Genomic DNA, 24,054 nt, shown 5'->3' with positions numbered 1-24,054 from the left:
GAATTTTGCGAACATCTTCAGCAAATCTAACAAGTGATATAGGCTGAGTTTCTCTGCTCCCTAGGGGCCCTACACATTTCTCTACTATACTGAGCTAACATTTCTGTCAAAAGGAGCTTTGAACACACGGAAAGACACACACACACACTAAAATAAAATTTAAAAAAAACATGGGCAGCTTAGTATGTGATGTGACCCATGGGTTTTCAAGGACCACCCTGCTTTTCAAAAAGAAAGGCAAAGAAAACAGCAAATTCAAAGCACTTTCGCATATTCACATTGACAGGGATTGACTGTTTTGACAAGGGAAAGTCGTGGCATAGGATTTTTTAGATAAATTAACAGAATGAAAGTGCTAAATTAAAATCACCGCATTGATTTCCTTTTTAGCTCAGCTGTGCATTCTATAAAAGGGTCAGAGGAAGGATTTATTATAGGCGATGAGTCTCTGTCGTCCACGAACGTACTAAAGACCAGTGTATAAAATAAGTTGTCCATTTCAGACGCCCTTTGTCTTCGAGGAAAGCTGCCTAGGTGGCCCACGGGTGGCTGTGGCTCTGAAAGGAAATGGAAATTGATAATCAGTCCTGTTAGACTGATTCTCTGTGTGTTCAATTCATATCCTTTTGAAAAGGAGAGATTAAGATGAAACCTCATTGAGGAATACACATTTCGAAGAAAATAGAAACAAAGGTTTTGCGAGGCTATTTCAGTAGGTGTCAAATGTGAGAACAAGGGAACGCAAACTCATAGGAAGAAAGGGCATTAGCAAAATCCCCAAACAAAGAAGGCGCCCACAGCAAATACACGCAGCCGGCTTTGTGGATGCTCGCAGGAGAAGTGGTACAACTTGATTTACAAAAGGGCCGGGGTAATTATTTGTTACTTGGAGCCAACCCTGCTTCTCCCGCTACAGAAGGCAGGCCCTGACCATCTGCGTATCTTCATTTTGCTTTTGTGTAGCTGAGAAGTACCCACGCTGCTGCGGCTGGTGAGCCTCGCATAGAGAGAGGTTGGAAGCGCTGGCTTTAAGTGTTTAAACCGCTCTCTCTGCTTCAGTCAGAGGATCGCTGCGTGTCTAACCACAAATAAATTGAAATATCAGCTGAAGAGAGGGCATGGCGTTCACTGACGGAATAATGGACAGCAGGTGGTAGAAGGTTTTGTTTTCAGAAAAGCACAGGAGGCTAGAAGTGACAAGAGTGATTTTTGCGAGAGGGCTAAAACTGTCAGGATGAAGTCATGAGGGTCAGTAGTTGCTGAGCTGACCTTTTTAAACAAACCCTGAGACCTTTCCCCGGATCGTCACAGCAGTCGCACATTCACGCCGGAAAGGTTGCCCCTCCCTCTGGCTGCTGGGAGTCCTAACAAAAAAGCATATTTTCTGTGATAGGGCCCCGTGTTTCTTCCCTGAGCTGCCTGGCGCTCCCTCTCCTGTCAGCCTGCGATGCGTGATTCTACCCACTCACCTGCTCCACCACACACCACCGGCGTCTAAGCTATCCCCCAACACTTTTCTGCAGCCTTTGATATCATCTTCCTGTCAAATCATGGAAATCAAAGGACTGGGCGTGGAGTGGGATGCTCAGTGAACTAGTTTCCATGTCTCTGTCACTGCCGAATGGTCCTTCTAGCCCAGAGAGCTGTTGCCTGACTTCTGGGGACTCACTGGGGTGGAGGCAGGTTAGAAAGTTGGCATGACAACTCATTCCTCCTCATGTTAGTAAACTAAGCTGTGGGATTCATCCGAACAGGATATTCTTTTCGAGCACTTTTCCACTTGGACACTATTATGTCCCCAGAAATGACAATCAATCCCATAGCTGGTATGCTTTCTGATGAGTAGGCTTAGTTCAGAATTTGCAGTGTGTAGAGGTATAAACCTATTGTCCAGAGCCTGTGGGGGAAAGTGGGAGTGTTTCCACACAGCCACGGGATAATATCGCCTGTCCTCTTTGAATTAAAAGCAGTGTTTCAAAGGCTAGCAGAGGGATCGACTTTACAAACCATACTCTCTGGTCTTATAAACCTGAGGCAATAAAGACCTACACCTCTGTGCTGTGCTCCTAAAATAGGAAACGTTTTCTCCATTTGCAACTGAATGGTAATCATTTATCCTCAGGAGACCTGATTATAAACCATAGAAATGTTAGCAAAGTAACTTAAAAGTATGGACATACAGATGAACATGATTGTAAAACTTAGTTTTCTTCTGTTCTTTTCCTCCCTTCAGTAGGATTCCAAACATTTCTCTGACCTTATACATACGGACTGTAGCAACCCATACCGGTCTGCACTCTATGCACTACCATACCATTCGTGAACTGGGCAAGGGGCTGGAGATTGAAACACACAAAGACTCACAGACAGAGACATCCTTGATGCCAGAATCCTTGAAACAGGAATGCCCCCTTTATTGTGTACCAGAGCCGCTTATATAGAGATCCTTAACTGATAGCCACGCCCCAGCCACACCCATCGGAAACCACTCCCCTGCCATCAGGAACTCTGAGGGTCTCCTGCTCAGAGCAGCTGCAAGCATTACAAGTTGTTTACCAGAAATTCAGGATCTGGGGGGTTCACAGCTCCCAACAATGTACTAATAAGAAAAACTTGACAAATAACCCCATAAATAAGAGTTTTGTTTTTTTTTTAATCTGACAGAGGAATAGTTAAAGCAAAATCCTAGAACTTTAATCCCTTGATCTTTAATTCTAGACTAGGACTCCACAGCACTGTCGGTTCTTCCATGGGCTTCAGCAGTAATTTAGTTCTTGGTTTGGGGCCTAATTTTGCAAAGCTCTCATTAATCCCTGTCTCTGTGTAAACCACTGGAAATATAGAATCTATGTTTACAATCTTGAGATTTCTAAACATTTTAAATGACTCTACGTTTGGCCTGGAGGCAAAAATGTTAAAAAGGAAACTGTATTTAATCATAAGGTTAAGGACCAGGAATGCTCAGAGGTGTGACTAAACAAGGAATACACAGGCAGTTGCAGGGGAAGCTTGGAATTGCAGAGTCCAAATGCTCAGCTTGTGTGGAGTGAGATGTTATGGTTACCTGTTGTGGGTACCAGTGAAGGTCTGCTTGGGATAACTCAAATAACTGGAAGCAGATGACCAGAACAAAATGATATGATATGGCCCAGTTAGTATTGGTCCTGAGAGATAGTTTTATCAGGCTTTCTATGATAAATTCCAATTTACAGGGAGATTCAGAGTGGAATGTGGTGTGTACCTGTAATCTCAGCTGTCAAGAGGCTGAGACAGGAAGATTGCATGTAGCAGACGCAGCCTGGGTTTGTGTGTGTGTGTGTGTGTGTGTGTGTTGTGTGTATGTCTAGATTGCACAATGATGCCTCATCTCAAAAGACAAGAGGAAAGATTCATAAATGTTGCTAGTAGCTTATGAACACTTAACGCCCAAGTTCAGCAAGGATATGGAAAAGTATATGTAGATCATAGTTACAAACCACTTTCCACTTAAAAATAAAGGTACCATTTTTTAATAAAACAGTATTTTTGTCTTTGATATAAGAACAAAATCCAGAGTTCTATGCACTAGCTACAGAAGAAATTATTTCCCTCTGCGAATCTCTCCATGTGTTTATAGAACGGAAGTGAGACCCAGCGTGTGAGTTAAATCAATACATAAAGAAGGTGAGACACTTGACCCAGCTCCCCTATGGGTCCTCTGGAATTATACAGCAATATTGAAGCTCCTCTTTAGCCTGTGATTTTGAAGTACTCTTCCAGTGACAATTGTTCAGGAAGAAAAACCCTGTTCATCTGTACATTGACTAGCACTTGAGCATAACAGATAAACGAGTGATATGTAATCATGATAAGACATTCGACTGATGACAGTTTGACTGTACTACTTTAGAGAATTAATACAATCAGCTATTGTTACCACCTTTATCCCATGTGGACTATTGTTGCTTATTTAAGCATTTTCTGAGGTAGGTATCAGGAGACAGTAAATCAGGGATGAGATTTTGTCAGAAAGAGATGGTACAGAAGTTAACTTTGAAAGGAAATCTACCCATTTCTCTGGAAGAGCAGGGATTGGTCATTTCATGCATCCACATGCTGAGGGCTAAATAGGATGTAGGAAGCATCCACTTAGCAGGCTCCATGCTGGGGTCAGCTTGAGTCTCCTCACTGAACAGAGAGTCAACTGGAAGCACCAATGCCTAGAAAGGTTTAAATGCTCAGAAGTTGTTGGTTCAACTTAAGTGAATAATTCCGTGGAAGACTAGCCAGGATTTTCAACCACTATAGATGACATGGCATCACAGAGACTCCAGAGATGTCTTGAGTGCACCTAAACATCACATATGATAGAAAGTATCAACATCCTTTAAATCCTTACACGTTCACATTCAATGGTTCACATTTGTCTTTCGCTTCCAGATGAAGATGGGTTTTATAATGCAATTGGATTTTCTCCATATAGATTTGTACATGTGTGTATCTGACATAAATATACTACATACTATTTATATGCACACAATAAATACAAATACAGTTTTGCTTATGATATACCTTACTGAAACATGAGCCTTGACTTTGGATACTTATAAGATCCAAATATTGACATGCTCTTGCCAGCTGACAAATCATAGGCACTCAAGTGCTCTGCTGAGACCTTGTTTTTCTAGGGGCATCATGTTTTTTCATACAGCTTCTAGCCTACACCAAGTCATCAACTCAGTTTGTGTGAACTTCCTTCTTTACTTCAGTGAGATTTCAGCCATACTCGCTGTCTTCTACATGACCAAGACTGTCAAAGATTGCCAGCTATTCAAAAGTGTCCCACAGACGCACGAAGTAGAAAGTGTTGTGGGCTCCCCTCAGCTTGCTTCTCTTCTTCCTCAGACTGGATTTGGAGGTACTCATCAACAAAGATGGTTTTAGACCCACAATGGTTGAGCTCAGAGGCATGCACAGAGTGACACAGTTCAACTCTGTACAGCCAAGATAAAGTCTGTGTTCTTGTGTGCATATGTGTTCACATGCAGCGCTTTCTAAAATGCACATCTTTGAGAAATGCAAATGAAAAAGAACTCTCTCTAATAAAAGACTTCAATGTGGCTTTAATTTTGGGGGTTGCATTCGCTCCTTAAGTCATGGACAATATTAATTTGAGACACTACCATACACAAATAAAATTTAGGTGTTTAATTTTAAGATAAATAAATAACAAAATCTATAAGCTAAAATATATTCAGTGTTTTGCTGACATGAATATTTTTCACATTTTATGAATTTAACCATATTTGAGAAGTAAGCCTGAGGTCTGCTTATCATATTTCTATCTGTTCCATCATTACATATGTATTTTTCCACAATGTAAATTTGCTTGGTAGCCTCTAGTATAAATTATGAATTGAAGTTCATATTTTAAAATAAGATAATCACTGTATCTTTCATACTATTGAAAATTTTATTTCTATAGAAATTTTGATGGCATTTCCCATTTGTGAGCCTTTTAAGGTGCTGTTTGTTTTTGAAACCTGTATATTTATAAAAAAACAGTATGTTTTCACTTTAAAAAATTAAGAAAGGTGCAAGTCTCAAATACCTTTTATCTCACTTCTCAGCAACAACTCTCTTGAATTGGGTATCAAATTGTAGGTGTTTCTCAGATCCTGCTTTTCCCATCAGTTAAAGAAATATATCAAATATACCAAGTGGGCTAGGAAGATAAGTCAGTGGCTAAGGGTATGTACTACTCTCCCTGAAACCTGACTTCAGGTCCCAGCATCCACATCAGGTGACTTGCTTCCTGTCACCCAACTCCAAAGGATCAGACCCCTCCTCTGGCTTCTTGAATCACTGCACTCATTTGCACAAGCCACACACAACACATGCACATACACACACACACACACACACACACATACACACACACACACACACAAAATTGAATTTTTTTAAATTAAAACGATATCATGAAGACATTTTACATACTTCTTCTGGTCTCCCTAAGCTTACATCTCTTTGCAGACAATATCAGGCACGTTCAGGGTGAAATGGTGGAAAGCAAACTCTCTTTTTAGTGCCCACTCAAGATTCTAAGAATAAACATCAAATTATTCAATCTTCTATTTTTGAACTTCTAAGCAAAAATATCAAAATTCCTTTGGATCTCAAGTCATAGAAGCCAGATGAATTTATGCCATCAAGAAACAGTGCAAAACTTTATAGAAAACCACTGAAGCAGGTGCAGAACCCACACTGAGCACTCAAAGTCTGCAGGTAAACACTGAATGCTGAGGAAGCAAAAGAGGGAGGAGGCTTCACATACCTAATATATACAGTGGAACCTGGACCAGTCACCATATAGCCAGTGATGGCTCCTTGGGTCTCGAATTTGGAGACCCTGTTTGTACTGGGGTCCTTTTGTCAACAGAGAGGTGATTGGATTTAAATTATAAGCCTGGAAAGGAGAGGCAAAGGGATTATTGAGTGTGAGAGATGAAGAAGACAGCACGGAAAAGCTTGGGATCAGAAGGATGTCTTGCAGGTCATCTGACATGAGAGGTGGAGTTGGACGGCTCTCTAGTGAGGGATGGTTTACTTAAGCATCTAGCAGTAATTCACATTTAAGGGATCCATTAGTGCTTTTACATACATAGCTCCATCACTGAATGACTAACAGGAATACATGATATTTGCTTATGTTTTTATTGATTCTAGTGAAATATGATATTATCTCTTAAAATTATTTCTATTCTGGGAAAATCTACTTGCCTAGGACTGTTGGTTGACGTAAGTCATTAAGTGGCATCATAATACTGTATCTTTTTGACATTATGCTGTTTCTTTCTCTCTGTGGGTCACATTCTGTCCTGGAAAAAGTACATTTAAGAAGTAGGGCTGGAATTAACTACTGAGTGCTTATCCATGGACATTTCTCCTAAAGATAACTGTGTCTCCTGAGAAACACCTGTCCAGCAATTGCTCACACAAAAGCCTTCCTTTGCACAAATACACCAAAGAGTAATTATACATTTTTTTAAAAATGGCTAAAATGTCATGGTTTTCTTTGAAGGAAAAAACAAAACAAAACAAAATGTTTTTCAGCACAGTTTCTCATTATATAGTTCAGGCTGGCCTCTAACACACAGAGATTCCATCTGCCCCTGCCTCCTAAGTGCTGGGGTTAAAGGAATGTGTCATCACCCCCAGAAAATATTGTACTCATCATTAAATTGAAAATACAAGACTAAAACTCGGCATAAAATGTCTCTTACTGAGCTAGAGAGAACAGGGTGGAGTGAAGAATTCATAGGTATAAGCTTGACGCAAATCCATGGCATCCACTCATTACCCATCTCACTTCTGAGATGCACATGGTTCTGGAGGGATGATGTGGATACTGAACAAGATTTATACCTGACTTTCTCTTAGACCATAGGTTTTTTTTTTTGAACTTTTATCTTTCTAGACGCTGAGTTTCGATTATATATGGGCTTTAGGGTGGCTTATGGAGTTTATACACATCATTGTTCTGTGAACAGTGAAATGATATGATGAGAGCTACTATCAGGAATGAGAAAGAACTTTAGACTGGACCAGAAGATATTGGGGACCAGAATCATTTCTTCAATTCCAAACTATGACTGTTTTCACATTCATATTTCCAAATCGGAAAATCTTCCAAGTATTGATGACTTCAAATTGTCATAATCTAATCTGAAAAGGTTTTATTGGTGTTTTAAATAATTTTCTTGGTTTTTGTATTTTCTCCCTTGTTTAGTAAGAACAAGACTGTTAATGTCTAAAATGTTATTAAATGCAGAGCTGTTATTTCTGTCTATAATCCATAAATGCAATCCTCTTGACTGTTTTGATATTAGTATAATCAACAGTCTAATACATCTACACGGAGTGCTCTTAAACTTCCCTGATCAAGTGAAACACTTCCTTTTGGGAAAACCTCCAAAAATGTATTCAAAATTCCATGCTGATTCTTTTTAGAATTTTATTTCTTAAATCTAACTAATGGAGCATTGAAACAGGCGAGCTAGTGGCTTCCACAGACAGTTACCCCAAAATCAAATTATTCATTGAATTTTCTTCATACACTTCTACTACATAAGTTCCCAAGGTTTAGGGAATAAGCACACCAGTTAATTTTTTTAAAATATCCTTATATGCTTCCTTTCTAACAGTAAAGTTTTTAAAAATCTAAATTTTGGTAAAAATAGTAACATAAGAATTCAGATGATTCTATAACTGAATACCCTCCCCTCATACACTGAAAATCATTACATTTGCAGCTCATTACACTGCAAATCCTATGAAATTCAAAATATTAGAATAAAACTTAGGTGTCTTTAATGTCTTTACGTGAGCATTGTAGGTAAATAAGTGAATGTTTACACAAACATGATAAGCACACATATTTAAATAAATACAAAGTTGTGTACATAAAAGTAGCTCTAGACCAAAGATACCAATTCTACCCAGGAAGGCAGATTGCACATGCTAAAGTTTCGTGCTGGGTTAATAAAGATGGAGAGGAAAGTTTGGGGGAGTTACAGATATATTTTAAGGAGATTTCTTAGAAGTACCCATGGACATATTTATTGCAAGAAAAACAGCCATCTCTAGTTGTAATTGTTAGGCTGTCAAGTGTTTATTAATAGACAGGCGGCTGTCATCTTTGTTTAAATGCTTTAAGTTGACAGAATTTCATTTACATTAATGGGTAGAAAGTCCTTTTCTTACTTGTCCAACAAACTGGAGACAAAGTGCCTGCCAATGTTTTAATTTCTTCTTCGTGTTCCGGGTAGAAAGTGAGAAGACTGCCTTCACTCCACAGTGTCATGAATATGGTAATCTATGGAAATCACAGGAAGGCAGGTACTTAAGTTAAGCATATACTGTACCAGAGGAATCCCTGATGAATTCCAGTCTCTGCTGTTTAGAGAAGATGTTGTTGCCTGTGAAGTGACAGTCTACCAGATGTTCCTGGAGAAGCACGTAATCGGCTCAGATCTGAGCACCTTCCCCAGCCCCACAGAGGAGAGCACTTAGGGCTACAGAATGGCCTTGCTACCATTCTTGAAAATGTGAGTGCTCATTCTTCAACTGTCAAATCTTTATTCTCTTAATTTTATCTATTTCAATATGTAAAGCACAAAATTTCATAACTGTGTGAGCAACCTTGACTTGACATACTGTGTGCAGTCTAAATTAACAATAAGTAATTCTTTGTCATAGAGAATACATTAATTCATTGACTCCTTTTTGAAGTGGTCAGCAAGAAGAGAAGGAATGTTACTCTAGTAGTATTAAGCAAAATATTTGGAAGCACATATATTAAATAATTCATTGTGTGTGTGTATAATTCACAAAGTTAACAATAAGAAGACATTTATAGAAATTATATAATAACAATGATGTTTAGGGTAAAAGAAAACTATCAAAAACCAACAGTGTATTGAAGTGTTGCCTTCCTTTCTCATATTTTTATATAAATTATAATATAATTTATTATGTTCCCATTTTATGAATGAGAACACTTAGTTCTTAGAAAAATCAAACAAAGCCAAGTAAAAAAACCTAGTTAATAATGAAACTAGACTTTGAAGCCAAGTCAGGTTCAGATACTACAGTATGTATAGATATGCTTTCTCCCCCTGTGTTTGTTCCAGTTCAGAATATTCAATGGGTCAAACATCATTCAAACTCTCAGGGAAATGTCAGCAAACAGAATCGATGAACATGCTATTCTAGAATCTTATATTTCATCAAATATATATGTATATATAATATCTACAAAAATATATAAACAATGGATTCTACAATTGAGGTGTAAAGAATGACTTGGTGGGCTAAATTCAGGCAGGGTTGTCATAAGATGGGTCCCTAAAAAATCACATCTTATCAGAGGGCTGAAGCCTGAGGAGGAGGCCAAGATGAAGGTTCACACAAAAGATAAGGAAACGTGAAAGCCCTAAGGTATGGCTAAAATATAAGGAACAAAGTAGAAATAGCTAAAATATGCATGTATACATACATACATGCTCACACATACACACATATAATGTATTATATTCATGTACATGCATACATTTGCACACACAGAATATATAATACATAATTATATATAATATAATATAAAGAGTGTGTGTGTGTATACTATATACTAAAATTAAAGAGTTCTCCAGAAGCTAGAGAAGTTAGAAGCTATGAAATGATATTTTAGATTCTATTCTAGGTAGCCTGACATCACTGGAAGCTTTCATGTGGAAATACGTGTAGTAACACATATTTAAGATTATTACTACATGGAGAATTCACTAGAACAAGTCAAATGAACAGTAAGTAGACTATTTAGGAGGCCCCTGGTATAACCCAAGTGAATGACAATGGAAACTAGGATAAAAGTGACATCAGCAAAGATGGTAAAGTAGCCAGATGATGTGGATGTTGAGAGAGGATCCTAGGTTTTCTGATAGTTTTGATATAGAGTAAAACAAAGTGATTGAAACAGAGAAACCCACAACACAGTATAGTCCTCATTGCTTTACTTGATCTGTGATGTTCAGGTAACACTCTTATCATCTCAGCAAGGTGGGATAGACCAGAGGAAAGACATAAAGTGAAGTAGGGATGTGTCTCAGATGCTGTGAGTGTGGGACTGGTGTTCAGCATTTGAGCAACTTCAATGAACTAGGTCGCTGGGTATATGAGTGTGTTCATTATAAAGACAGACCCAGATTTTGAGTGGTATCAGTAAGAAAACTTGTAAAGCTAAGTATTAAGAGTAAATGACCTGAGAAGAGCGTGGTGATACAAGGAATATCTGGGGCTGAGCTTAAGGGATTCAATTATTTATATATTTCAAAGAAAAAGATTACTCTGCAAAGGGCATACTCAGAAGAGACAGGAGAAAAGTATCTTCCACTGGGGTGATTGATGGTGCAACATTAAAGTTAGTTGAAGAAAAAAACAAGTGAGGTCAGCGCAAAATATGTCCTCAGGATTGGCCTGCAAATCATTGTCAGATGCTGGGAATCGAGGGAGATTCGTGAATACCGCACGCTGCGAAGGGCACTGAGGAGAGAATGCAAGAAAGAATCTGAGCTACACTTTAGATAATGTCGAAGGAACATGGATAAATGATGCCTGAAGTTACTTTATTACATTTCCTGTATTTTTTAAGCTAAAGGAGCCCCAAGTGTATATGCAAGTAAATGGAAACAACCCAGATAATGAGGTGAAATTGTAGGATGTTCATGGACAGAAATTAAGGAAACAGCTTCTTCTAAATGATGCTAGTTCTAGAAGACACAGAAACTCAGAGAGTCTTTAGGTGGAGCCTTTGAAATAATCAGGATATTGCCACTGGCAGCTGAAGACCAAGGATGAAGGTGAAGATGAGGAGAGTAATACAGTGTAGAAAAGTGATGTATCACTTGTAGAGTGAGAAAGCTGCTGCTGAGGTTGGAGAGGTCGCCCAGTGATTAAGAGCACTTGCTGCCCTTACAAAGGACCTGGGTTCGGATCCCAGCATCCACATGGTAATTCACAAACATCTGTAAGTCAAATCCCAAGAGATTTAATAATGCTCTTTTCAGTTCTCTGTGGGCACAGGTACATGCATGGTGCACATACATGTGAGTGAAATACTTGTGATAAAGATAAAATAGATTTTTAAAAGGAAAGAGAAGCAGTCGCTCAGCGCTGGTGGCCTACTGAGCAAGACCTACTATCCATACAGTTGCTGTGAACAGGGAGGAGGAGCCCTTGGATTCTCCCACCGCTTTCCATCTCCCTGTGTAGATATAGCATAATTGGATAATGGTTGGTTTGATGATTTTTGCCTGTTGAGAACAGCAGAGGAAGAAGGATTCATTTAACCTTAAACAAATAATTGGATAAACATCTATCACTGAGCATTGCAATAAATGTTACATACTTAGTAACATTTATTGACTTAGTTTCTTTTCCTATGTCTATGATAAAATATACTCTATCCAAGGTAACTTGTGGGGGCAAGATTATGTATTTGAAAGTTCAAGTTTACAATCTAGTCATGATAGAAAAGTCACTGAGGCAAGAGCTTGAACCAGTTGATCACCTTGAATCTGTAGTCACATGTCTAGGTCTCACGCATACTGCCACTCCGCTTGCTTCCGCGTTTGTACAGTGCGGGGGTCCCAGGAAGAAAACAGTGCCACCTCCAGTAGACTGGTTTTCCGACATTGATTAACACAGTCTAGGTAATCCCCCACAAGCATGCTCAGAAATCCGTCTTCCGGGTGATCCTCTGTTCTGTCAAGTAATTAATAATAACCATTATGGTAACTATTCGATTATTTTGCTTATGGTTACTCCTGTTATACTTCCTTAAAACGCAGCACATTCCCCAAGAACAGAGATCATACCGGCTTCCTTATCTCTTAGTTGTTTAGGACCAACTACCTAGAATTTACTGAGTAAAAAGTACTTGATGAATAATTATAAAGCTCTTCTGCCAGGCAAAGTTTATTAATTTTACCTGGAATGTCTTTTCCTAAAACACTGAAAACATCATAGTGTTACTGATACCCATAGCACACAACCTTGGGAAGGTCCTGACTTGTCAATTTGAAAGAGAAGGCATCACGGGTGGCATCAGGTCTGCGGTGAATTTTGTCTTGTGAATGCTGTTAGTGTTTCTACGTTTACATGCAGAAGTTGCCAAATACATAAAAGGTATTTCCCCCTTGTTAAACATTTCTGTCTAGCAGGACATTAATGATAGTGAAAAATCAGTTTTCCTTCTAATTTTGACTTAGTTTCGTAATTCTTTCTGACTTAAATTTTCCTTTTAGCGTGGAAACCCTGAATACTGAATTTCAAAGCCGTGATCATGTTTTTCTAATCTGACCTGAACTGTAACTCCAAGTAGGGTTTTGGCTTGCATTAAAATGCAGTACCCTGTAGCCTGTGCGACACTTTCAGATACAAAAGCTTAAAGCCGTCACTCAGGTGTGTCTCTATAGGAAGTTACTAGCTATTGCGTTAAACGAATACAGAAAAGCTAAACAACCTGCTACTCCAAATGCAGCCTGGGTCCTGGGTGTCTTTTCATTTGTATTTATTGCAGACTCATTTTCTCCATTGACTTTGTTTTTCCTGTTTTTCTTTGTTCCCATCCCATTTTGTGAAGTAATTTTTATTCCATTTGCCCTCATTGGTTTTTGCCCTTGACAGTCTTTGCAACATGTAGCCACAAAAGCTGTAACATTTAGAAGGTGGATTTCAGACACACATTATTTTATTCTGTTCTCCTAAGGATGTGGAAGTACTGATTGGGAAGTCTTTCTTTGTGTGTGGTTAAGATTTGTGACAATTTTATAATTCAAAAACTTGCTTCATCTTTATATTATTATATCGAGCATCAATCAAGTTTATGTTCAATGTAGTAGCAAGATATTCAGGTCTATGCTGCTTTATAGTTTTCAAAATACTAAAAATCTATATTTTGATAATTTGTTAATGCTTTTCTTGTTTCAAACAGTTTTACAGAGCTAACAGAGCTATTTCTTTGAGGCACAGCTGAAAACGGGCTCATAAAGGACAAGCCACTTACCCGGGTCCTTGGGTTAGCGTCTTCACCCTAAGATGAGGGGTTGTTCTGCACACTGGGTTGCTAGAAGAAAAAGCTATTGTCCCTCACTGGCATGAAATTTCAGTAACTACCACATGCAACCACAAAAACAGCACATACATGTATAAATTATACATATATAATTTTTACTTCTTGGCCATTTCATGACTAGCATCATTTATATCAACCTGTAGAATTATTCTGGTTTGTTTCTACACAGTATGTCTGAGTTTGTAACTAGGCAACAAACTTCTTACAGATAATTTTGAGTATAATAATAGTTAACTGCATTTTTCAGTTCATATCACTTATAATCCTTTTGAATGTTTTAAGAAAATATTTTATTTATATCTGTTATCACTTTGGATCTCACTACTAAATGATGAGAATATATACATGCATGAGCATACACACATATAACTAAGTATATGTATATTGTGTCTTTGATGCATCTTTTGCCAATAAAGTCTTAACTCATTTATAGAGGGTTGAAGGGTAGGGGAGAGGCAGGGAGGGGAGCAGAGAAACCTGTAGAGCTCAATATAAATCAATAAAAAAAGAAAATAGCAAGAATAAAAAAAAATATCTTCAACCTTGGGGCTTTGGTAGTTATCCATAGCATCACTATCTTACAGTCGAAATAGTTCAAACTGTTCTACAATTGAAAAGAAGGCATGGAATTACAGTTTGTTTCCCATTCCAGTGTTTCATCCACAAGCTATATGATACCAACCGGGAATAAGCCCCAAGGATTTCTAACTGTAAATTTGAAAACAGAATGAAACCTCACTTGAGGGGTATCACAGATCAGCTAGTTCAACCCCCTCGTCTCACATATGAGAGAACTGAGACTCAGAGGGTGTCACCATTCTACTATGGGTCACAAAATTAGCTGCTAGCAAAGCTCAGCTCAGACCCCCCACCTCCAAAAGCCCAACTGCATGCTACCTCCAGTCTGCCACGTTGCCTGCCCCAGCAAGATGCCTCCCATGGGCCCTGCTTTGCAAAGATGAAGTATATTAAATTCACATTTGGCTGCTAATCATTCTCTCAGCAGCTCTATGGTATTTCATTAACTGCTGCATGTAACACTGTGGCCTTTCACCTGTATTAACTTGAGCTCATTAAACTTGAGCCCAGTCATAAACAGGACTGTACTAATTCAGATATTTGGCTTCGTATGTGTTCAGCGTTTCTCTAATGGCTTCTACTGCGTGAAACCCTTTTCCCTTCACAGTTGGTGAAATGAGAAAAACACGGAACGTGGATTTCCTGAACGTGCTCCGGATGGAGTGCACCTTTTATATCAATACTAATATATTGAGTGCTGTGTGCGAGGCTCTGTGAGGGGGACGCAGGCATGTGAGCGGAGGCACAGCAGTGACTGTGAGATTGAGTTCCTGATTCTGGCACTTAATGTTGAAAAGTGGAATGAGCGGTCAGGATTGCTAAACCTTGGGCTTGACCTCAAATATTTGAAAACAAATATACTCACCATATGTTCCTGATGAAGAAGACCAGGAGTTCTCCACACGTTGCACAGGATTCGGAGATGAAATTGAAGTGGGTCCCAGATAAGAAGGCTGGAAAACCCAGAGTTCAATGTCCCAGGTTCAGAAGACAGCGTTATCACCCTATCCTCCGCACTTAGGTTTTTTCTTACCCTCAACAGATTGAGTGCCACCACCCACACTGGTGAGAACTGGCCCTAAAACCCATCAACTCACATGCTATTCCCTCTGGAAACATCCTCAAGACATACCCATAGGCAATGTCTTTAGGCATCCCTTAGTCCATGAATTTCAAACACAAAATTAAATATTGTGCTACTGCTCTACTTTTTATTTCCTTCTTTAAAATCTTGAATAATAGTAAAAATTTTATGGATTGTCTAGGTTATTGCCTTGCAACAAGCAGAATTCCATCTCTAATATTCTGGACTATTTTCTCTGCCATACTCAGATACCATGATCTGCTCTTTCTTTTGTGACCATACCATCTGGTCATAAATCATTAAATATTTCATGCTTCATACTTTGTAATGAGTAAAATTCAAGCTGGCACTCAGAATTCAGTCCTTCCTAAATCACCCAGATTTTCACCCGATATTTTCACCACTTTACTCCTTTTTTCTGTTTTTTCGTTCTTTTATTGATTTTATTGAGCTATACATTTTCTCTGCTCCCCTCCTTTCCTCTATTCAGCCCTCTCCCATGGTCCCCATGCTCCCAATTTACTCAGGAGATTTTTTCTTTTCCTACTTCCCATGTAGATTCGATCTATGTATGTCTCTCTTAGGGTCCTCATTGTTGTCTAGGTTCTCTGGGATTGTGATCTGTGGGCTGGTTTTCTTTGCTTTATGTTTAAAAACTACTTATGAATGAGTATATATGATAATTGTCTTTCTGGGTCTGGGATACCTAACTCAATATGATGCTTTCTAGCTCCATCCATTTGCCTGAAAATTTCAAGATGTCGTTATTTTTTTCTCATGTGTAGTACTCCATTGTATAAATTTACCCCATTTTCCTTATCCATTCTTCAGACAAGGGACATTTAGGTTGTTTCCAGGTTCTGGCTATGACAAACAATGCTGCTATGAATATAGCTGAGCACATGTCCTTGTAGTACGATTGAGCATCCTTTGGGTGTATATACCCAAAAGTGGTATTACTGGGTCTTTAGGAAGGTTGTCTCCTAATTTTCTGGGAAATCGCCATACTAAAATCCAAAGGGGCTGTACTAGCAATGAAGGAGTGTTCCCTTTTACCCCACAACCTCTGCAGCATAAGTTGTCGTCACCTGTTTCTGTTTTTGAGACAACATACTGCCGTGTATTTCTTGCTGTCCTGGAACTCACAGTGTAACACAGAATGACCTCAAACTCCTCACCTATCTCCCTCTTGAGTACCAGGATTGCAGGCAGGTGCCACAGCACTGATAGCCACTGCATCCCTTCATCTCTAGCTCAGACTGTGGGACTCAGTACCTGATTCTGCCATTAATTTTACTGTATAAACTCTCCCTTTGCTCTAAAGCCTTTCTTCTACTCTAGCTGTGATCAGATGTATTTAGCCAAACTCTCCTTAAAAGTCATGTGGCAAGCCATATGTTCACTAAGTTCACCCAGTTTTGTCTTTCTGGGGTTGCTACAAAATCTTTAGAAATTACATTCTCTTGGTTGCCTCTGACTGTTTACTCCTGCCACGATTGAATTCTGATGCTCTCAAACCATACTTTCTCTTGATTTCTATTCTCTTAGCTGTATGCTGACACAAACATGAAATTCAATTCCTTGATTTTTTTCCAGATTTCTCATGAAAGCATGTAACCATGTAGTGAACTTTATTAAATAGAGCACGTGAATTTAGATCAGATCCGTATAAACATCTCACAACAGAGTACCAGCTCTCGCTCCCAACAGAAGCTCTTTAGCCATGGACAGCAGGAACTCTGCTCCCTTTCTGTTCCTTTCTCTATCCTCTCCCCATTCTGCGCTCTCCCTCCCTACTCTTCTCCTCTCTACTCTCCTTCTGCTTGAATATTCTTCTGCATTTTTCTATGCACTGAGCTTTGACCTTCTCTCTGTTTTGGTCCCTTCTAAATCAGAGCCTTATTTCCCAAACCTTGAGCTGAAGAGATGGCTGATTATTACTGTGAGTGATGACAGTGTGTCACTTCAAAGAAACCTGATAGGAGCCATCTAGATGCTATTTGAATATGAAAATCTCAATGCTCTCAACCCAGTCCCTCTGGAGATGAGTCAATCTTCCTCACAAAACTCTAAGAGGCTTCCAGAAAGAATCTCCTCCTATTCTTTATTGCGGCCTCAGGCCCAGCACCCATACTGTAATGACAAAAAAAAAGAAAAAGAAAAACTTACTGCAATCAACGCCAACGTTCTTTAATGCTAGATTTATGTCTCTCTATTGATGTTGCTCCTAATGGGCAAGCTATCTGCTGGTTTCATGGCACCTCTCCCAAACTGTCACCTTTTTTTTTTACCGTCTCTCTTTCACTTGGAATATTGCCATCTACTTTTGTGACCCTCATGCCTTCATTGGCACTGCTTGCCCAGTCAACTTATCCTCATCCTCCAGAATTTAGGCCGGGTGTCACCTCATACAGTCTCTCAGACGGAACTAGAAACACATTGCCATTGCTCATCCAACAGCCTGTGTCACCTGTGATGTAGCCCTTGTCACAGTATCGCAATTATTATTAACTGTAGGTTCTTTAAGCTCACGGACTGTCTTCTGTTTATAAACTTCAAGTGCTCAGCTCTCTTTAAAATTAATGAATTATAACTGTTATGATGGTAACATTAATTGTTTCACATAATTTTTAACCTAAAATAAAAGACAGATATCATTTGTTTTTCTCTGAATATTGTGGGAATGTCTGACATTTCAAACATGCAGCGAGATATTGTGCCTATTCAAATGATTCACAATATTAAGTACCTGATAAGTGCAATGCTAGATCAACACTTTCCTCTCTGGGATCTCAAGGAAGAAAGATGAAAGACAAAAGTGACCAGACAATGTAGGAAGCATAAGCACTAAAATATATGCAGAGTACTCTGTGTACCACAAGGGACCTTTTACACTAGGGAGGAGAATCAGTAAAGATAGTTTCTTAGATGCCCATGAAGATTGAGCTCAAATGACAAAGCCAGGTTGAAGTGGACTAGGTGATAAGAGTGCATGAGCCCATGGCAATACAGGGCACCATATAATATAAATATATGCAGGATGCATATGCACAGGTATGATACATATATATGATAACATACATGTATTCATATACAGCACCAAAAGCAAAGGCTTGTGAAATTAACAGTTTAAATATTACAAGTTTTATTTCATAATAAATACTGACATTTTGAGGTGGAGATTATCATTCTCGAGTCTTGATGAAGAAAAGTCATAGTAGAATAGCTCAGTAATGAACGATAGCTAGAGAGTGTAAAACTATTATTTCTTTTTTTCTAGGCTTTGGTTTTTTTTGAGACAGGTCTTCTCTATGTAGACCAGGTTAGCCTCGAACTCACAAGATCCACCTGCCTCTAACTCCTGAGTGCTGGGATTAAAGGTTCACCACCACTACCTGTCAAAACTGTGATTTTCATACAAAGCGAACTTATAAATCAATAACCAAAACACTCCTTGAATGTTGGCTTTTTAGTATTAGGCATGAAACATGGGCCGTAATTGCCTTTTGGGCTGACTCAACTATTGTGAGCGCATGTGCATGTGTGTGTGTGTGTGTGTGTTTGTATTACAAAAATAGTATGCTTCAATATTACTTGCTGAAATCTATTGCTCCAATTTTATTATAATACTACACTAACACATATAGATCCTCTATTGTTTTAATGTTGTCTACTAAGTCTGAAGCAAACATTAAAAAGTTTTCCTGTTGTATCAGTGATTAAGCATTACATGCCAATTACACCTGGAGGTTAATAGAAAATGATGCGTTGGTAGAAGGAAGCAAGAGCCTGTGATATGCGGGGAATGGGGACTGGGAGAGAAGGGATGCCGGAGCAGGTGGTTTACTGCATACCTGGCTGTGCGGCTAGGAGAATAAGTTGAAGAGAGGAAGAGAGGTGAAGATTTTTGATTAGCATTCCTGCTTCCCTGGCTGGAGTAGCTCATGGGTTCCCAGGGAAAGAGTTTCTCAGTCTAAATCACAATTAAATCGATATGAAAACCACAGAAGAATATGAGTCAACTGTTGCTTTTATAATTGAGAAGAAAGTACCTGAACTCGCACATTGCAGAACTGAAAAGATACCCAGCATCCCAACCTTCCACATTGCATTGCACCACTCTGGGTGTGCAGCACTTAAGAGCAGACTCACAACTTTGCATAGATTTCTTCATTTCAACCAGGATGGTCATTTTACATGAAACCATCAGATTCAGAAGGTCCATGATCCCAACCATCACACACCAATCCTCTGAGATTATTTTTTTAATTTTAAATGTCCAAAAAGTATTCCACTGAGCGATAGTGGTGCACGCCTTTAATCCCAGCACTCGGGAGGCAGAGGCAGGTGGATCTCTGTGAGCTTGAGGCCAGCCTGGTCTTCAAAGCCAATTTACAGGACAGGCTCCAAAGCTACTCAAAGAAACCCTGTCCCCCCCCCAAAAAAACTAAATAAATAAATAAAAAGTATTCCAATTGCCTTATTATTTAAAAGAGAAGTTCTATAAAAATTCATTGTCTTCATTTTTCTCTGCAGTTCTTGGTCACTTGACCACATTCAAACAATAATACCAAGGAGTATGGTACATCTTGCAAGTAGGTGGGATAAATGTGATAAGTGAGACTATTTTATCTATAATTTAGTTTGACATTAGGCATTCAACTATTAACAGTGAGAGATATTTAAACAATTAAACGCAATGTTTCCATATGGAAATTGTTTGACCTTTAATCAAGGTATCCAGCACAGATAGTCTATATTATAGTTGTTGAGGATGTGTGCAACCACAGATACCGAGTATAGTCATCATAGAAGTAAATATGGTTTTTGAAAAATAAAGAAGCATATTAGATAGTTATAAAAGACTTATTTTTACATCTTTATTTTCCTCCAGTCTGTCAGTGCACAGACATGCACACATATGTGCACACAATAAGGAGCAAGGCTGACACATTAAATGTTTCGAGTTTGTCCTGATCCATATGTGTATTGCTCAGTAGAACTCTGAAATCCTTTTATCTTTTCATGTTATCACCATGTAGATATCACGGTAATTACTCTTCTTGCAGTTATTGTTTCCAATCAGATATGAGAGCATGATTAAGAAAATAGAGTTGATGCACTACAGTTCTATAGAGCATGCTATTAGCCAACTCTATGCCGTTCTCATAAAGTTATGCAATTTAAACTGGATGATGCTGGTGCCTGCTTCTATTAGGAACAAGAACCCTTTTCCACTCGGTAATATGCTCAATTACCTTTAGATTGATCCGTGAATAAATTATAATCCAAATACTCTACTTTTCCTCCCAGCTTTGCTGGCTTAAGGAATCATTGTTGATTCATGATGCTGTCACCTTTCTATTGGCAATGTAATGCTTTTTATATCTGGATAGAGACAATTTTACTGTGAGATACTGTTATCATTAAATGAGTGGGATTTAGTTTTTCTGCTGAGAGCAAATTCATCAATGAGGGATCCCTGGAGAAACTATTGAAATAAAATATCATACCCTTCCTGAGTTTTGTTCTGTTCATCGGGTTTGGGTGGACCTTAAGAACTTTTTGTCATTGTTTGGGGAACCTAGCATGGTGCTCAAAATCTCTTGGTTTGAGTTAACACAGGTTACAAATTTTTCTGTAAGAAAATAATGAATGAAGAGGAAGGGATCCTGCTGCGGCCTGTGCCAGGCCCCACTGCTTCTCCTACAATGAGGAATCAATTAACGGCATGTTCAGGCAGAGATTTGGACCAAATGCTTTATTAATCACCGCTGATTGTGCACTGATACTCTGATCAGCTACATGTTCATCTTCACTTTTTCTTAGCCTTGTTGGGTTTTGCCTTTTTGTCTGTTTGTCTATATGTCTGTCTTGTCACAAACAGAACACAAATGTAAGCCTGACTAGAGGTAAAGCAGGAAAAAAAATTATTGTTTATAACATCTGGAAAGTGTAAGGCCCTGAGTTCAATTGTTAACACCCATGTGTAAAGCTGGGCCTGGTGGTAATACTTGCAATCTTGGCACTAAAGAAGAAGACATAGGCAGATCCCTAGGGCTCGCAGCCCTACCAGTTTGGCCTACTGAGTGAACTCTAGGGCCCAATGAGAAACACTATCTCAAACAAGGTGAATGGCTTCCAAGCTATGTCACCAAAGATTTACCTAGAGCCTCTGCTGCACATATGCAGGTATGCATCTAAATTTGCATACACACACGCACCTGCATGCATGAATACATACACACGTTTCAGTACTTCTTAACCCTAGAACCACCTTAATACTTTTAAGGTGTATTGTGTGTATATGTGTGTGTACAAGTATAGAATATGTGTGGGTGCAACTATATTTTTAGGTGTTTATGCATGTGTGTGCATGTCAAAGCCTGAGTTTAACATTGAGTATATCCCACCTTATTGAGACAGGAACTCTCAGTTGAACCCAGAACTCATAGATTCAGCTCTTCTAGCTACCCTCTTGCTCCAGGAATCCCATCTCTGCTTCTTCCATGCTGGGATAACAGGCAGACTACCATGCCCACTAGAATGTACGTGAATGCTCGGATTTAGAGTCTAGTCCTCATGCTTCCTTGGCAAACATTTTACCTACTGAGCCATCTTCCCATTCCTGCACACATTTATTTCATCATTTAATTTTCCATACCAAAGAGTGAAGCAAAAATTCCTGTGAGTGCCTCGAAGTTTTGGAAAGTAGCCCTTAGCCTCTGGTCTCTCAACAGGTCAATAAGAAACTACAGATGAGCCCATCTGAATTTGGAACTGTGTGGTTAGAGGTTGAAGAAATACTCACTGGTATTTTGTCCATTTTTTCAACTTAAAAATGAGCTGTAGCCATTTTTATCTCATTATTTTTTCTAACCAATGAACAAATAATATCCTATATGAAGCTTTATGTTAAAATGAGAGCATCATCTCCTTAATATTGATTATGCAGATAAGCAAATTAGGATCGTGGCACTGCTAGCCATGGAAAAAAACCTCCATGCCCCAATTTTATATGAATCCAATGTGATCAACTAGTCCAAAAAGTCACAGAGGCCCTCAGTCCATTAGATGCTTACATCACATGTTTGACATTCAGCATGAAGGGATTTTCAGATATTCACCATTTTCATGATTATCACTGTGAATTCAGTAGTTTAAGGTCACAGCTTAACTACATTTCTTTTGTCCCTTTGAATAAAGAATATTCTTTTAAGATCTTTTAAAATCTTTTAAAAATTATTTGTATGTTTGTGTTCATGTGTAGCATATATGATACATGTATATGTATATATGTGTATATACATATGTGTGTGTGAGTGTGCGTGTGTGTGAGTGTGTGTGTGTGTGTGTGTGTGTGTGTGTGTGTGTGTGTGTGTGTAACATGAGAGCTTTCAGAGACCAGAAGAGAGAATTGTATCCCATGAATCTGGAGTTAGAGGTGGCTGTAAGGGGCCCACTGTTGGTACTGTGAACTGAACTCTGGTCCCCTGAGAAGGCTGAGCTATCTCTTCCACCCCTGGATAACAAATCAACTAAACAGAAGACACAATCTTCCAGTGTCCATTTGAAGAAGATAAATTGAAAAGTTCCAAGAATGTTTGTTTTTGGAACAGTCTTTACAGAACTCAAGTGGAATTAGATGGTGTGGAGAGAGACACGATCAATTGCAGCAACAAGAATCATAGTTCAGACTTCTTAGGATTAGTTGGCGTGAGAACCTGCCAGACCCAGAGGATGTGTGCTTAAACACTGAACCATTCTTGCTCATCTGTATCAGTATAAGACTCAGCATTAACGACCCTTGATGTACAGCAAAACTGTGTAGACAATGACCTGACAAGACTTACATCATGTAATATGTGTTCTGTACTTAGGAGACGTCACCTAGACCTAAAGGAACACTCTTTCTAGTGTAACCCCAATGAAATTTTCCCCAGGCATCCAAACAAGCATTATTCAAACACTTAAATAAGACATTTCATGTAAGAATTATTTTTATATTAAAGAGGCTTTCCTATGGGATGAGTTCTGAGGACTCCTTTCAGACTCTTATTTTTTATGCTTTTAATAAGCCAGCAGCACTTAACTTACAGTAAAATAGATAGAAAATATTCTACCCTTCATCATATCATTTCATGTTACTGTAAGCATTAAATGTTGTAATTTGGAAAAGTGCTAAGATATAGAGATGAAGTACATAATTCTAATCCAATTGGGTATAAATTAATTTGGCATTGACTTCCATTTTCCATTTACTTGACTTCTTGACATAATTATAGTGAATTTATAATCAAAGTAACAAGCTTAGGTATATTTCCACATCAATATGTTCTTTGCTAACATAAATATACAGTTGAAGGCTACAGTCTGGTCTGCCTTGATCGACTTGTTTGTGCTCCACTCTGTACCCTTTTGAAATCTCCAAAGATCTCATTTCCCTGGTTCCCTATGCAAGCTAACAAGTGAAGGCAGGTACTTAGAAACAAGTACCTTTTTTTTCACAGAAGTACATGCTAGGTCAGAGATCAGGATGACCGTGGAGAGCTGTAATTTTCCCAACCCCCATCAGCTGGATAAATGGGCTTTATTCTGCAGGAACAAGAAGGTGTGTTTGCAGTGGTATAAAAGACATGTCAATTCCAGGTTACTGGCTGGTGTAAAACATTTAAAATTCAGTGGTGTCTATCATCTGTGGAATGTGTCAGGAAAAGTG

At 38.7% G+C, this 24,054-nt stretch overlaps 1 protein-coding gene across 1 annotated transcript in view; it reads left to right on the top strand.

The window, feature by feature from the left end:
- Dpyd (dihydropyrimidine dehydrogenase) overlaps window positions 1-24,054 on the top strand; it is a 745,624-nt gene that overhangs the window by 701,191 nt on the left and 20,379 nt on the right. The gene's annotated exons all lie outside the window — the stretch shown is intronic.

Source organism: Microtus pennsylvanicus, chromosome 7 (assembly GCF_037038515.1).
Source record: "Microtus pennsylvanicus isolate mMicPen1 chromosome 7, mMicPen1.hap1, whole genome shotgun sequence".
NCBI lineage: Eukaryota > Metazoa > Chordata > Mammalia > Rodentia > Cricetidae > Microtus > Microtus pennsylvanicus.
Note: the sequence above shows the minus strand (reverse complement) of the source record. Positions and strands in the feature narration are given on the sequence as shown.